The sequence below is a fragment of the Melopsittacus undulatus genome, chromosome 9 (genome assembly GCF_012275295.1).
Source record: "Melopsittacus undulatus isolate bMelUnd1 chromosome 9, bMelUnd1.mat.Z, whole genome shotgun sequence".
Lineage (NCBI taxonomy): Eukaryota > Metazoa > Chordata > Aves > Psittaciformes > Psittaculidae > Melopsittacus > Melopsittacus undulatus.
Genome location: NC_047535.1, coordinates 40,792,942 through 40,804,934, shown reverse-complemented (window position 1 = coordinate 40,804,934; position 11,993 = coordinate 40,792,942). Strand labels below are relative to the sequence as shown.

General features: G+C 47.5%; 1 non-coding gene across 1 annotated transcript; it reads left to right on the top strand.

Annotated features, from left to right (window-relative positions):
• The first annotated feature begins 1,161 nt into the window (after nucleotides 1-1,161).
• On the top strand, nucleotides 1,162-1,244 carry TRNAL-UAA (transfer RNA leucine (anticodon UAA)). The gene has a single exon. It is a non-coding gene; the product is annotated as a tRNA-Leu (tRNA).
• The last annotated feature ends 10,749 nt before the right edge of the window (nucleotides 1,245-11,993 follow it).

Here is an 11,993-nt window from a genome sequence, read left to right as displayed (position 1 = left end):
CATTGGGTATTAATGCTGGAGGCATTCAGGGATGCTGTGCTGTCACTCTGCACACATGGACCCACACGGCAGGATGCTGGGGCTGTGATGCAAAGGGATAAGGGAAGCAGGCAAAGGGTGAAGGTGCTGTCCCCTCCTGGCACTTAAGGAGGGGAGTTTTCCTCCTTGCAGTGTTTTTTGCATGGGAATAGGTTGACCCAGGCCTCTGCTAAGCTGAGGACCTGCAGCATCCCCCCATGGGGTTCTGCCTTGCTTCCTAAGCACTCACATATTATCTCTGGAGACTGGGGTGACCCCTCCTCACTGAGGAGCTCTCTTCCACCCTCTTTTGGGACCTTTTTACTTGTCAGTGTCTCTTTCTTCTGCAGCAGCCAAGCACAAGCCGTGTACACAGCTCATCTATCCTAGGGTGCAGTTGTGAGCAGTCCCTGGGGAAGTGAGGAAGGAATTGCCAGGACAGGGTCAGCACAGACAGGATGCTCTGGAGAAAGGGCTTGTGTAGGTTTCTCTGTGTGACAGCATCTCTGTGTGAAGGTGCTGGGTTGGGAAGAGTGAGGGTGGCTGGAATCAGAGACAGAAGTTATCAGGCTCCTGTGGCTTAAGGACTAAAGCCCTTCTGCACAGAGGCAGCTGAGGGCTGTGGGTTTGAATCCTACACGGTTCAACAGAGGTTTTCTGTGTGGTTTTACTTTTAGTTTTCCCCAGATGGCAGAATGAAAGCTGCACCTCACCCCAAGGAGAAAGAAAGGCTCTCCTGCCCCACTGCAGTGCTCTGGTAGAGCCCCAGATGCAGACTGGAGAGCAAGGACAGTGATTTAACCATGCGGTGTGTCTGCCTGAGTGCTGTCAGAACTGCTCCATTCCCCCTGGGCATGCAACAGGGTCAGGCTGAGACCCTCCAGAGATGCCCTCATGCACCAAGGTCCCTGCTGGTGTTACCACCAGTGCAATGTGTGGTATGCAGGGGCTGTGCATGACCCGTGAGGGCTGCTGCCTCCCAGTGTGATGCTCCACTGGTTTAGTGGGGACATTCGAGACAGTGGTGAGGAGGGAAAGGTGTCGGTGGGCTCGGGAAGGGTCTGTGTTTGGGAGCTGGGGTGCTCAGTGAGGTGTGTACCCTCCAGGGCAGGAGCTGGTGGGTCAGAGCAGGGCTTACAGCCCACCAGGATGGCCGAGTGGTGAAGGCGTTGGACTTAAGATCCAATGGGCACATGCCCGCGTGGGTTCGAACCCCACTTCTGGTAGGAGCCTCCTTTTTTCTCTTGTTCCATAGCTCCCACCCCAGGTTTTAGAGCATCGGTTCAGAGCAGGGATGGGAGCTCCAGGCCCTGTGCCAGTCAATCCCAGCACATTCCATGTCCCAGCATGAGGAGCTTGGTGGGACTGAGCCACCCTGCTTGGAATGAATGCGGGGAGTCATGAGCCAGTCCCTTTGGCACACGGGTAATGGATCTCATCTTCCATGCAGGGAGTGCTGAGACAGTTGTGGGCTTGAATCCCACATGCTCCCAGAATAGTAACCTGTTTTCCAATGGCAGAAATAGGAAAAACTGACTATCCTGAAGGGGGAAAAACAAGGTGTTGAGCTCTAAACAGCTCAAGTCACAGAAACCAGTGCAAACCAGTGGGGCCAGGGAGATGGGGCTGGGGTTTGTAGAGGCTACTCCTGTTACCACCTCTGCTCCATGACCCCAGACCCATCACTTGGTCTTTGCACTCTGCACAGGGATCTGTCAGTGTCACAACCCCCTGGAGCAAGCCAGCATGGAAGGAAAGGCTTCCTGGTTGAATTTGGGAAGTCCATGAAGAACCTGTAAAGCATCGCTATGCCACAGTCTGTCTTGGGGTGGTGCTCATGGATGGACACCAGCTATTCCCCTCAGTAAAGGGTTAGCTGGCTGGACCCATGGAGATGCTGTCAGGTTTTCATTTGGCTGCTTTACTCCAGCCTGAGGCCAATCAGAAACGTCCTGCTGCTGGGACATGATTTGAAGTGATGGTGTTAATTTGGTTAATTAGGATTCCTGGGTAGCGTGCGCTTCTTGCAAATCAGCTTTCCATTGTGGCATCACTGCAAAGAGTTATTTGCTGGTGCAGGGGGTTATGTATGAATTTATGATTATGATGTAGGGCCGTTAATTTCATGTTTGTGGCAGATGATACAGCTCAATTAGAAGTTGCATGTTAAGATCTTTGGCTCTCTCTGATATGTGGGAATCAGACAGTGGCTTACAGGGAAGGATTACAGGGTCTGGACAAGTGGCCATGTAACAAATGGGGCAGGACCCAGAGGAGAGCACATGGGAGGAAATACTCTGCTCCTCTTCCATTTGCTTAGCACTGGGAGTGAAATGTGCATCTCTGCTAGAGCTGGCTCGTTGCAATTGACCTGTCATTAAGAGATGCAAAGAATGACAAATGCATCCCTGAGAGCATCCCAGAGGGTCTAAGCAGCACTGTGGGTCAAGGGTTTGCCTCTGACGGCTTGGAGCCTGCCTCCTGTCTCCTTCATGTGTCAAAGGCACTTGGTGGCCTCTGTTGAGTTCATAGCTGAAATCTCATTTGAACTTCCCAGTTGATCCATGAACGCACAAGGCTGGTGGGTTTCCCACTCCAGGGATACAGGTTCTGGTCTGTTCCTCATCCCTTGGGATGTTTATCAGCTTTGCAAAACCATTGGGCAGACAAAGCATCATGTGGGGGCAGCAGGAGCTGAGTTACCAGCCTGCTGGGGTCACACAGGGGGCTGGGGGCAAGGGTTAATATGAGTCAGGACAGGGATCAAATGGCAGATCCATGGAAGAACGTGGAGGTTTTGGGATTGAAATAGCAATGAGCCCAGTGGCTGGGGTAGGTGAGGGCTGGTAAAAAAGCCACCTTCTATCAGGCCACAGCTTTCCTCCTTCCCTCCACATCCCCTTGGTATTTAACAGAGCTTAAAAAGAGCAGCTTGCCCAATAGCCATTGCTGTGTATCATATTTATTAGGATGGTTACTGCAGGTTAAATATCAATAGTTTATTGCAAATATGTTTATTATAGATTAACTATGCAGTGTGCATATCTGTTATGTCATGGTTAAAAGTAAACCTCAGTGAAAGGGTTTTAATAATGGATTCGTGTTGCAGCAGTGTACAATAAGTGTATTTAGCAATCTTCCCCTCAATTTCACCAGACAGTTTTACGTTCAATAAATACCTAGAGATTATTAAAAACATATTTATCAAAGATTAACAGTGATGGAATAGATACAAATCTAAGCTGTTACGCTCAATTCGCGTACTTGTAATAATCAATTCCTGTATTAAAACACAATAACTGCCTTGTTTAATCTAAACAAAATGGTTTGGGGGGATCTCTGTAAGTGCCATTTTGCTGCACGCTCCTGCTTGCAGATCTCAGATTAGATTTTGGGACATTTGTGCTCAAAATAAATCAAGTACTTGGGTAAAAGCAGAGCAGTCCTAGAATAACACAGGCTGTTTTGGGAACAGGGAACCAGGGCTTCAAAGGATGTAGGTCAAAGCCAGTGCACGGGCATCAGGGTTAGTGCAGCTTGCCCCAGCTCTGTATCCCTGAGAAATCCCTATATCTAGTCTAACCTACAACTCATACGACCACCTCCAGCCACCCCATTTCCAGGATTGGGAGTCAGGAGCAGCAACTCTCAACTCTTTTACAATCAATCACAGATGCACCCACACTGTTTTGGATGCAGAAAGCTACCGCCTCGCTTGTATCCTGTTATTATCTAGCACTTGGAGGCAGAGTGCTAAAATGAGCTGACTGCTTAGGAGACCAACAAAATGTTATTGTTTTCCTCCTGCAATACTACTGTTGGAATTGGTGGTTGGTGGGTAAAGAGAGCTGGTGCCGGTGGCTGTGCCCCAGCCACTCATTGTGAACAGTGTCACGGGCCACCTGGGTGCCTCATAGAGCATCAGGGGCTTTTGGACCACAGGAAGACCCCTGAGCCCTTTGACAGCACAAAGCTGGCCTGGGGTCAGTGCCTCGTCCCGTCCTTTGGTGATGGTTTGATCCCATACCTGGGTTTGACCTTCAGCATCAGTGGAACTCAGTGCCAAATGCAGGTGAGGATACAAATCAGAGGTGTCCAGATTAGAGGGAGGGAGACTGCAGACTGTGTGTTTAAAATATGGGCTGTGCCATGGCACAAGGGGGCTGTGTGGGTTGTTGGCCTGGTAATGTATTGAGGGGTATTTGCCTCTTGTGCTGGCAGGATCTCAGAGAACAGTCTGAGAGGGACAGACATCCCCCATACTACTACTCAGTACTATCTCAAATATGTGGTGATTTTCTATCTCCCAATTGTATGTTGTTTCCCTTCCTTTAGTGAGTTTGAAAACCAGGTTCAGGCACTGCCCTAAAGGATGCTCCTTCTGCATTTTGGATGCCACTGAGCAGCCCTCTAAGATCAGATGTATGCATGGGGCTGCTGAGGAAGCCCTTCAAAAGTTTCAGAAGCAGGGCATGCTGAAAGCAGCTGGGCAGCCTTTTGGAGATCATAGGATCAACTAGATTGGAAAAGGTGGAGGGACCTGTTGGAGAGATGATGGTTGAGAAGAAGTGGAGAGTTTCTGGACTGTATCATCCATGAAGATATGGAGATATATTTATGTGTGTGTGTATATATTTACACCTTCTGGTAAATGAGTCCCATCCACGCTTGTGGCAGCAGTATATGGTGCACGTGTCTGGCTTTGAGGGGTATGTTTGACTCAAAGAGTGGCCTATACAACCAAGGAAGATCTTTCTGTGCTTAGCTGGGTGAGGGCAGTGCTGGCTTTAATAGATGATGTGGGGATCCATCAGAGAATTACAAAATGGTTTGGGTTGGAAAGGACCCTAAAGCTCATTTGTTTCATCATTGTATTTTGACAAGGTCTGGTCTGCATGTTTATCTGTTGCCAGGATCCCAAATTCACTTTTTGTCCCACCTGGGAAGATGTGACCCATACTGTTTAGAGGCTTTGTGTGTCTCCAATGCAATCAATCACACACTCCTCCATTGACATCAGAGAAGAGCTATCTGTTTACACCCTGGGTTTGTCTCCTGTATGCATGCCTTAGCCAAACCCTCCCTGTGGAGGATGCTCAGCTGGTAGGGGGGAGTTTTACGTCTTGGAAGAGAGCTGCAATTACAGAGGTGACCAGAGAAGAAAGACAAGCGGGCACGCACCGCTGCCTTTAATAGATGGCAATGATTCTTCTGGGCTCCAGAGTAATATGGGAGATCTGGTTTTAATACATTAACAGCCTACAAGTAACAATCTCAAGCAATTAAGCTCTGGAATGAAGGTGAACACCATGAAATGTATTCTGGAGCCAACAGGGAGCTGGCAAAGACAAACCTTGAACAGTGGAGAAGGCAAAAACCGACTGAAATTGTCCCAGAGAGACTGGGAGAGCTTGGTTCACCCCATAGAGAGGAGGGAATGGTTGGGGGGAGACATGGGAAGTAGCTGGAAGCTTGAGGGTAATGACGAGCTGAGGAGGGGAGCAAACAAATAGCAAATCAGAGTGTTAAGCTCCCTGTTTTACATTAATAGCCTGGATGGAATCCTCTTTGCCATAGAATTCAATTTATTTCCATTTAAAGGCTGTTCTTCTCCATCAATGCAGCTAATAAATAGCTGCTGATGGCCATGACCCCCAGGCTGGGGGAAGAATTTTTCTTCTGAGCCAATTAAAGGAATTGAACAATTCCTTTTAATAACGTGATGGGATTTTAATACAAGAAAATAGAAACAATCCCCACAGCAGGATTGGGAAAGAAATCCTCTTCCTGAGCCTTGCAGAGAAGGGTCAGGAGTGCCCTGCTGGGGTCGGGATTAGATGCTTTAACTTGTCTTGTGAAGCTGGTAGGGGAATGCAGCATTCCCTTGGGAAGCACAGGGATGCTTTTCTGATATCTGAAGAATAATACTCCAGAAACCAAAAAAACCTAATGGCAAATCACTGTCCCTTGATTCCAGAGCTGCAAAAGGTCTGGAAGGATGAGTGAGCCCCTGTGGAGTGGAGGGGAGAGATGGACATGCCCTGCAGTCTGTGATGCTTCTCACACTTCTGCGATGGGCAGGATGCCCCTTCAGGAGTAGGGATTTATCCAGGTGCCCTCTTGGCACTTCCACACTCATGGGGTAAGGCAGGGATGGCCTCTCCATGGCTTGTTTATGAGACACCCATTACTTTTATTCTTATAAGTGGCAAAAATCCTCTCTGATCCACTTGAGCCCCCATGGAAGGATGTGAAGAAGCATCCTGTGAGACTTGCAGTTTCCCACTGCTGGTATTGGAGCTAGCGCTCGGTCAAGAGAGCATTCGTGCCTTGGAAGACAGACAGGAGCAAAGGAGGTGGCCAGGGAAGCAGGATGGACACCTATTGAGTTCTCACAAAGCTCCATAACCCCAAATGGCAGTGGGTCTTCTCCACTCCATCACTCTGCTGTCAGTGAAGTCTCCTGACTCCCGCTGGCATCGGATGAGAGCATCTGTCAAGCACAAAGTCTCCTTCCAACACTCCTGTGCTGTGGGGAAGTCTCTTATCTCCATTTTACAGATGGCAAGCAGAGGCACAGAGAGGTTAATTGACTTGCCCAAAGTCAGCACAGGGGGTCTATAAGTGACGCCAGATCCCTTGAATCCCTGGCTTAATCATAAGACCATCCGTCTTTATCCTCTTCCCTCTCAGGATTCCCCAGCAACTGTGATAGCTCAGGCACTCATGTTGGCAAACTGCAGGAGGAGACAGCGCTGGGAGGTGGGCATTCCCAGCAATGGTTTCTCAACCCCATTTCCCAGCAGGACATCAATTTTGACCTTGAAAATGTGGTTTTTAGATTCTTCTCTCGTTTCCTTTAGGAGCAGTGAGAGAAATGCGCTCGGGCATGAGGAAGAGCCTTCGCTCTTTGGGGAGGTGTTTTGGAGCTGCTAAGGCAAAAGGACATCATTGCTTTGATAGAGAAAAGGCATCTTCCCTGCGTTTTAATGCACTGCCCACACCAAGCTGATAAGCAGCTTGGACCCACAGGTAGAAAACAAACAGTGACCTCTATTTCAAGTAATCACCTGGTAATAGCTCCCCACAGGGCTCTGGAGCTTTGTCCTTGCCAGCTGTGCAGACAAGCCTGTGCATGCAGGGCCATTGAGGAATATGGCAAGGCAGGAACGTTTCCAACCCAATGTCTCTTGTTCCAGAAGTGTGAATGGAAGGAAGGGGGAGTCCTGAGTGAGCTGTTGATGAACATGGAGCAGGATCTGTGTTCCCTCTGAGGTTTGGGAAGGAATCACAACTGTAAGTGCCTATTTCAATTCGCAGGCTTTCTGCAGCAGTTCTGTTCTTCCTTCTTTCTTTGCTCTCTTGTTTTCATCTTTTATTAATCACCCAGTGACAATTTTCCCAGAGGACTCTGTTTTCCATTAATTATTAGGAGAACTACAGGGGGAATGTTGAGCTGTTGGAGAGCTCACTTTAAGAACATGGGTGGGAGCATTTCCTAATGCCTACATGTGTATCTTTTTGACATTCCCCTTACAGAGGAAGCTAAATGACCTGCCTGGGATGCAGAAGAAGAACTCTTTTTTTATTGCAGCATAGCATGTTGAGCAAGGAAACTTTATTTAAGTGCTGGTTTGATGGCCCTGGAGACTAACATACTGCTTGGCCAGCATCGATCAGCATGCTCTGTATGATTTATTATCATGTCCTGTGTGTAGGAGATCTCACAGACAGAAACCAGTGTCAGCGTAGGACTGTGCTGCACTTGCATCACTTTTCTATTGCTAAAGATGTAGATATGGCAAGAGAAGCAATAACGCTGGCCGGAATTCCCAGGTCCAGATGGTGATTGTCCCCAGTGCAGATGAATAATGAAGGTGGAGGAAGAGCATCTGCTCTTCCTCTCCTCCTGAAGCCATGCCTTTTATAGCGCCTTCTGCAGTCCTCACGGTATACTGAGGTTTATGGGAATGCCTTGAAAGCAACAGTCAGGAAGCTGTGCTAAAACTGGAAGCTCCTTGGAGTGCCATGTCTGTTTGAGCACTGTTGGCATTCAACTTCTGTTGGAAAGAGTAGAAGCTGGTATTTTTATGATGTTGATCTGTGAACCTGCCTCTGCAGGTTACTGTAGGTTACCAAGTACCGCTGTTTCTAGGATATGATACTTAAGTAGTTCCATGTAATTAGGAGGATGCTCTCTGTACATGAACTGGTTGTTCTGCTGTAATTTAAGGCCTTCTGGTTGCATTACTGGCTGGTGCCTGCCTTCCTTTGCTAACTCTGTCCTCCAGCCTGCGCTTGACTTTCTGCACAGGATATCCCTGCCCAAACCCATTCCAAGCACATCCACAAGGACTCATCCTGAAGGGCTGTGTTCAGGCGTTGCACGGCGGTAGCACTTTATTACACGTCAACTCCCATGCTGTTTTACAACGTTGTTTCTATGGTTACCCACCACCCTCCCTAACCCACAGAGCCCGTAAAGAGTCAGGATTGCATTTCACAGTGGCAAGACCTGTCACATACAGTGATGGGCTTCATACCTGATGAAGAGTGAACCCATGATCAGGTCCTGGTTGTGAAGCTGCTGCCCTGGGAGGTGGTCCTTGTGCCGGGAAGTGCCATGGGTCAGAGCTGTGGCTTTCCCATCCCTGGCAGTGTTTAAGGCCAAGTTGGACACAGGGGCTTGGAGCAAGCTGCTCCACTGGAAGGGGTCCCAGTCCATGGCAGGGGTTGGGACTGGATGAGCTTTAAGATCCCTTCAACCCAAACCAGTCTGGATTGTATGACTACAGCATTAGGAGACTTTTTGCAGAGAAGCACCCCATAATGGCTAATGTGGACCTATTTGGCTGCAAAAGGTTTTCTGGAAGGCAGTTACAAGCATGGTATATAATTGGATTAGGTCTGAAACAGATTTTTCTTCCCAGAATAATGGGTTGAATGCATTTCCATTTCATGATTTGGGCTGGCTTGTTTCAATGGTGCCTGAGGGGGAAAAAGATGATGTTCTGAGGAATTCTTAAGGAAAGACCAAGGATTTGATCTGGATAATGTGACCACTCTGGAGAATAGAATTTGATGAGAATCATTATTTGACAGAACACTTGAGAGTGTTTCGCTGTCTGTCTCATTGGTCCAGACCGTGCCCACAAATCTGTTACTGTAATTTGATATTTGCTTGCTGTTAAACCTGCCAAATATGTGTATGTGCAAGAATGCGATCCAAAATAGTTGAGACAACTCACAAAAAGAAGAGCTCTGGAAGGTCCCCAAATGAAGCAGATGAAAATCTTCTTTCCTTGGAGAGAAAATTGCAGTTTTATTGTAAAGATAAGAAAAACCCAGCTCCTTCTGCCACCGGGAAGCATTGATCCTAAACCAGAAGGTTTTCAGGAAACACCTTCATCCTCCGACTGTATCAGAAATTAACAGCTTTGACAACCTGGTTTTCACCAGTTCTGGGCAAGGTACAGAAAGGGTCATTGAGGTGCTGGTAGAAGACAAATGGGAGATGGGTCTGAAATGTAAATTACTACAGATCAAATCGTCTGCCTCCGTGGAGGCAAACGATGCCTTGGGAAGGAAGCAGCCCTCCCCTGCATGGCTCTGATTTGTCCTCCAAAGGAACCACGTGCTCAGCTCCGGCCACCACGACGTGCCCAGATAATGAGAGCAGGGTGGAAGCTAAAAGAAGAGCAACCAGACCACCCCTTCTGCCTTCTGATCACTAAAGGATCAGACGTTTGGAAGGAAATGATTTATGTGGGAAGGCTCAAACTGAGAAGCAAGGCTATGAGATGACAACGCACACTGCTGTGTGCGGGGAAAAGAGCCTAAATATATCTGAAGGGTGTAAACATGAAGGAGAGAGCTGCAGTATCAAAGGGACAGCACACGGTACAGGGTTCACAACTGCCAGCTTTCCTTGCTGTTCGGAGCAGTGGATGGGAGAGAGCTGAGAGGCAGAGCATCGGGACTATATTTCACTTAAGCCTGTCCCTCTTCCTCTTGATCAGTCACATCCTGCTCCTGCCTGTGACTGGCATCGGGCCTTGTCCCACACTGAAATAATACCTGGAAATGAAACAAAGCAACAAGTATATTCCCCTCCACTTCATTGTGATGACCCCGAGCATCACAGGGCAAACTTGAGCCTATTGGAATCAAAAGGGCTTTTCCCATGGGGCTATATAGCTGCTGTCACTTACCAAGAGTCATCTGTCCTTGTAGTCACTCCAAGTAGTAAAGCAGTTTATGGATTATCATTACCAGACCCCAAGACTGTAAAGAAATTGTTATATATTTCCTATAGCTCTCTAGATACATGGTTGGATTCTCAGCTGATGGGAAGCAGCCCTGATTCATCGCAGCTGAAGACACAGCCTCTTGTGCTTTGTCTTGTCTTCTCATCTCATTGAACTTCCCTAGGATCTAAATTAATGTAAGGGAAATACGACCTTGCCTCAGTGAATTGTTTTGGGGGCTAATGTGCTGAGCGATTTATGGGCAAAGAGGGTTTTTTTCCCCTCTTCCTTTAATAAAAAATGCTTTCATTCAGCAGCTTTGATGGAAAGCCTGTGAGGACCCCATGATAAGTATGTAACCGGAACAGGCTCATATTAGATATCACTGTTACAAATCTATTAGTCCCACACATTAGAGCATGTGCTGGACCTGATGAGCTACACAAGTGGGAACATGAGTCATCTTGTGAAATAGATGTAGCTTGCAAATCTTTTAGACTGTTATCCAATTCCTTTTCTTTCAGTTTAATTAGGATATAAAACATGGACTTAAGAGCTCACATGAGTGGAGGGAACTCCATGTAAAGGATAGGAAGCCTGCTCCAAGTGTTTCCCAGCTGCTCTGCTGCTGAGCGTATTGGCTTGCTTCTGCAAGGTGGGTTTGCTGTTCCCCCATAAGCTGATGGAGGCAATGTCTCTTGAAGCATGGCTGGAGGACAGAGCTGCTCTTGCTTAGTCAAGGGTGATGCACACAAGGAGGGTTGGCCTTGGGTTTCTTCCACATCCCTGCCAGTACCCAGGGAGATGCTGGGCTTTCCTCTGGGGCAGAGATCCTGATGTGAGGAAGGGCCTGCCAAAAGCTCCCAAGCAGGGTAACACAGCAACAGCAGAGAGCAACAATGAGACAAATCAGATGGCGGTTCTGTTCCAACCATGTATGCAAAGCTCCTATAATGAGCAAAGATGAGCCCCTGAGATCTGTGATGCTGCTGATGAATTAATGTAAAATCAAACCATACACTTTAAAGACAAGAGCATCCAGCCCTCCTCATAACCAATGCAGGACATGTTTCATCCAGAGCATATCTGCAAGCATTGGAGCACTTTCTGTTCTTGAATTCATCTGTTCTGTAAATCTGAGGACTGGCACAATTAGCATTTGGCTTTGCATAATCCAGAACCTAATTCCCGTGAGTTTTCATGTCTCCCTTTTTCTTGTTTGGATTCTTGTTTGTCCATTTGTTAGTTTGTTTGGCAACATATTTCCTGTTTGAAACAGCAATAGCAGAGATGGGACTTAGTTTCTTCCTGGACAGATTCCTTTGGATACTGATTTATTTCTTATTTTTTAGGATGGACACCTGGTTTCCTTATAGGCAAATGCTGGCAGGCTGGGAAGCTGGGAGGGGGACAAGGAGAAATGCATCTGTTTAGAACAAATGCAACACTGTGGAAAAGCTTTCTAATGTGATCCAAGATTAGCCTGATTGCCTGATGCTTTAAACATATGGTATACTCCTATATATATTATGCATGAAAACTAGCTGCATGCACATAGCAGTCATTCTGAAATGTTATACACACAGCCTGCCAAACCCTGAACTTCTTCTTATTCAAACCCAGCTCCCAGTGAAGACAATGCACATTTAGCTAAGGCTTGCTCTGTTTGGTGTGCTCAATCTCTTCTTCCTTCATTTCATCTCAGCTGGATGAGGATTCCAACAATCT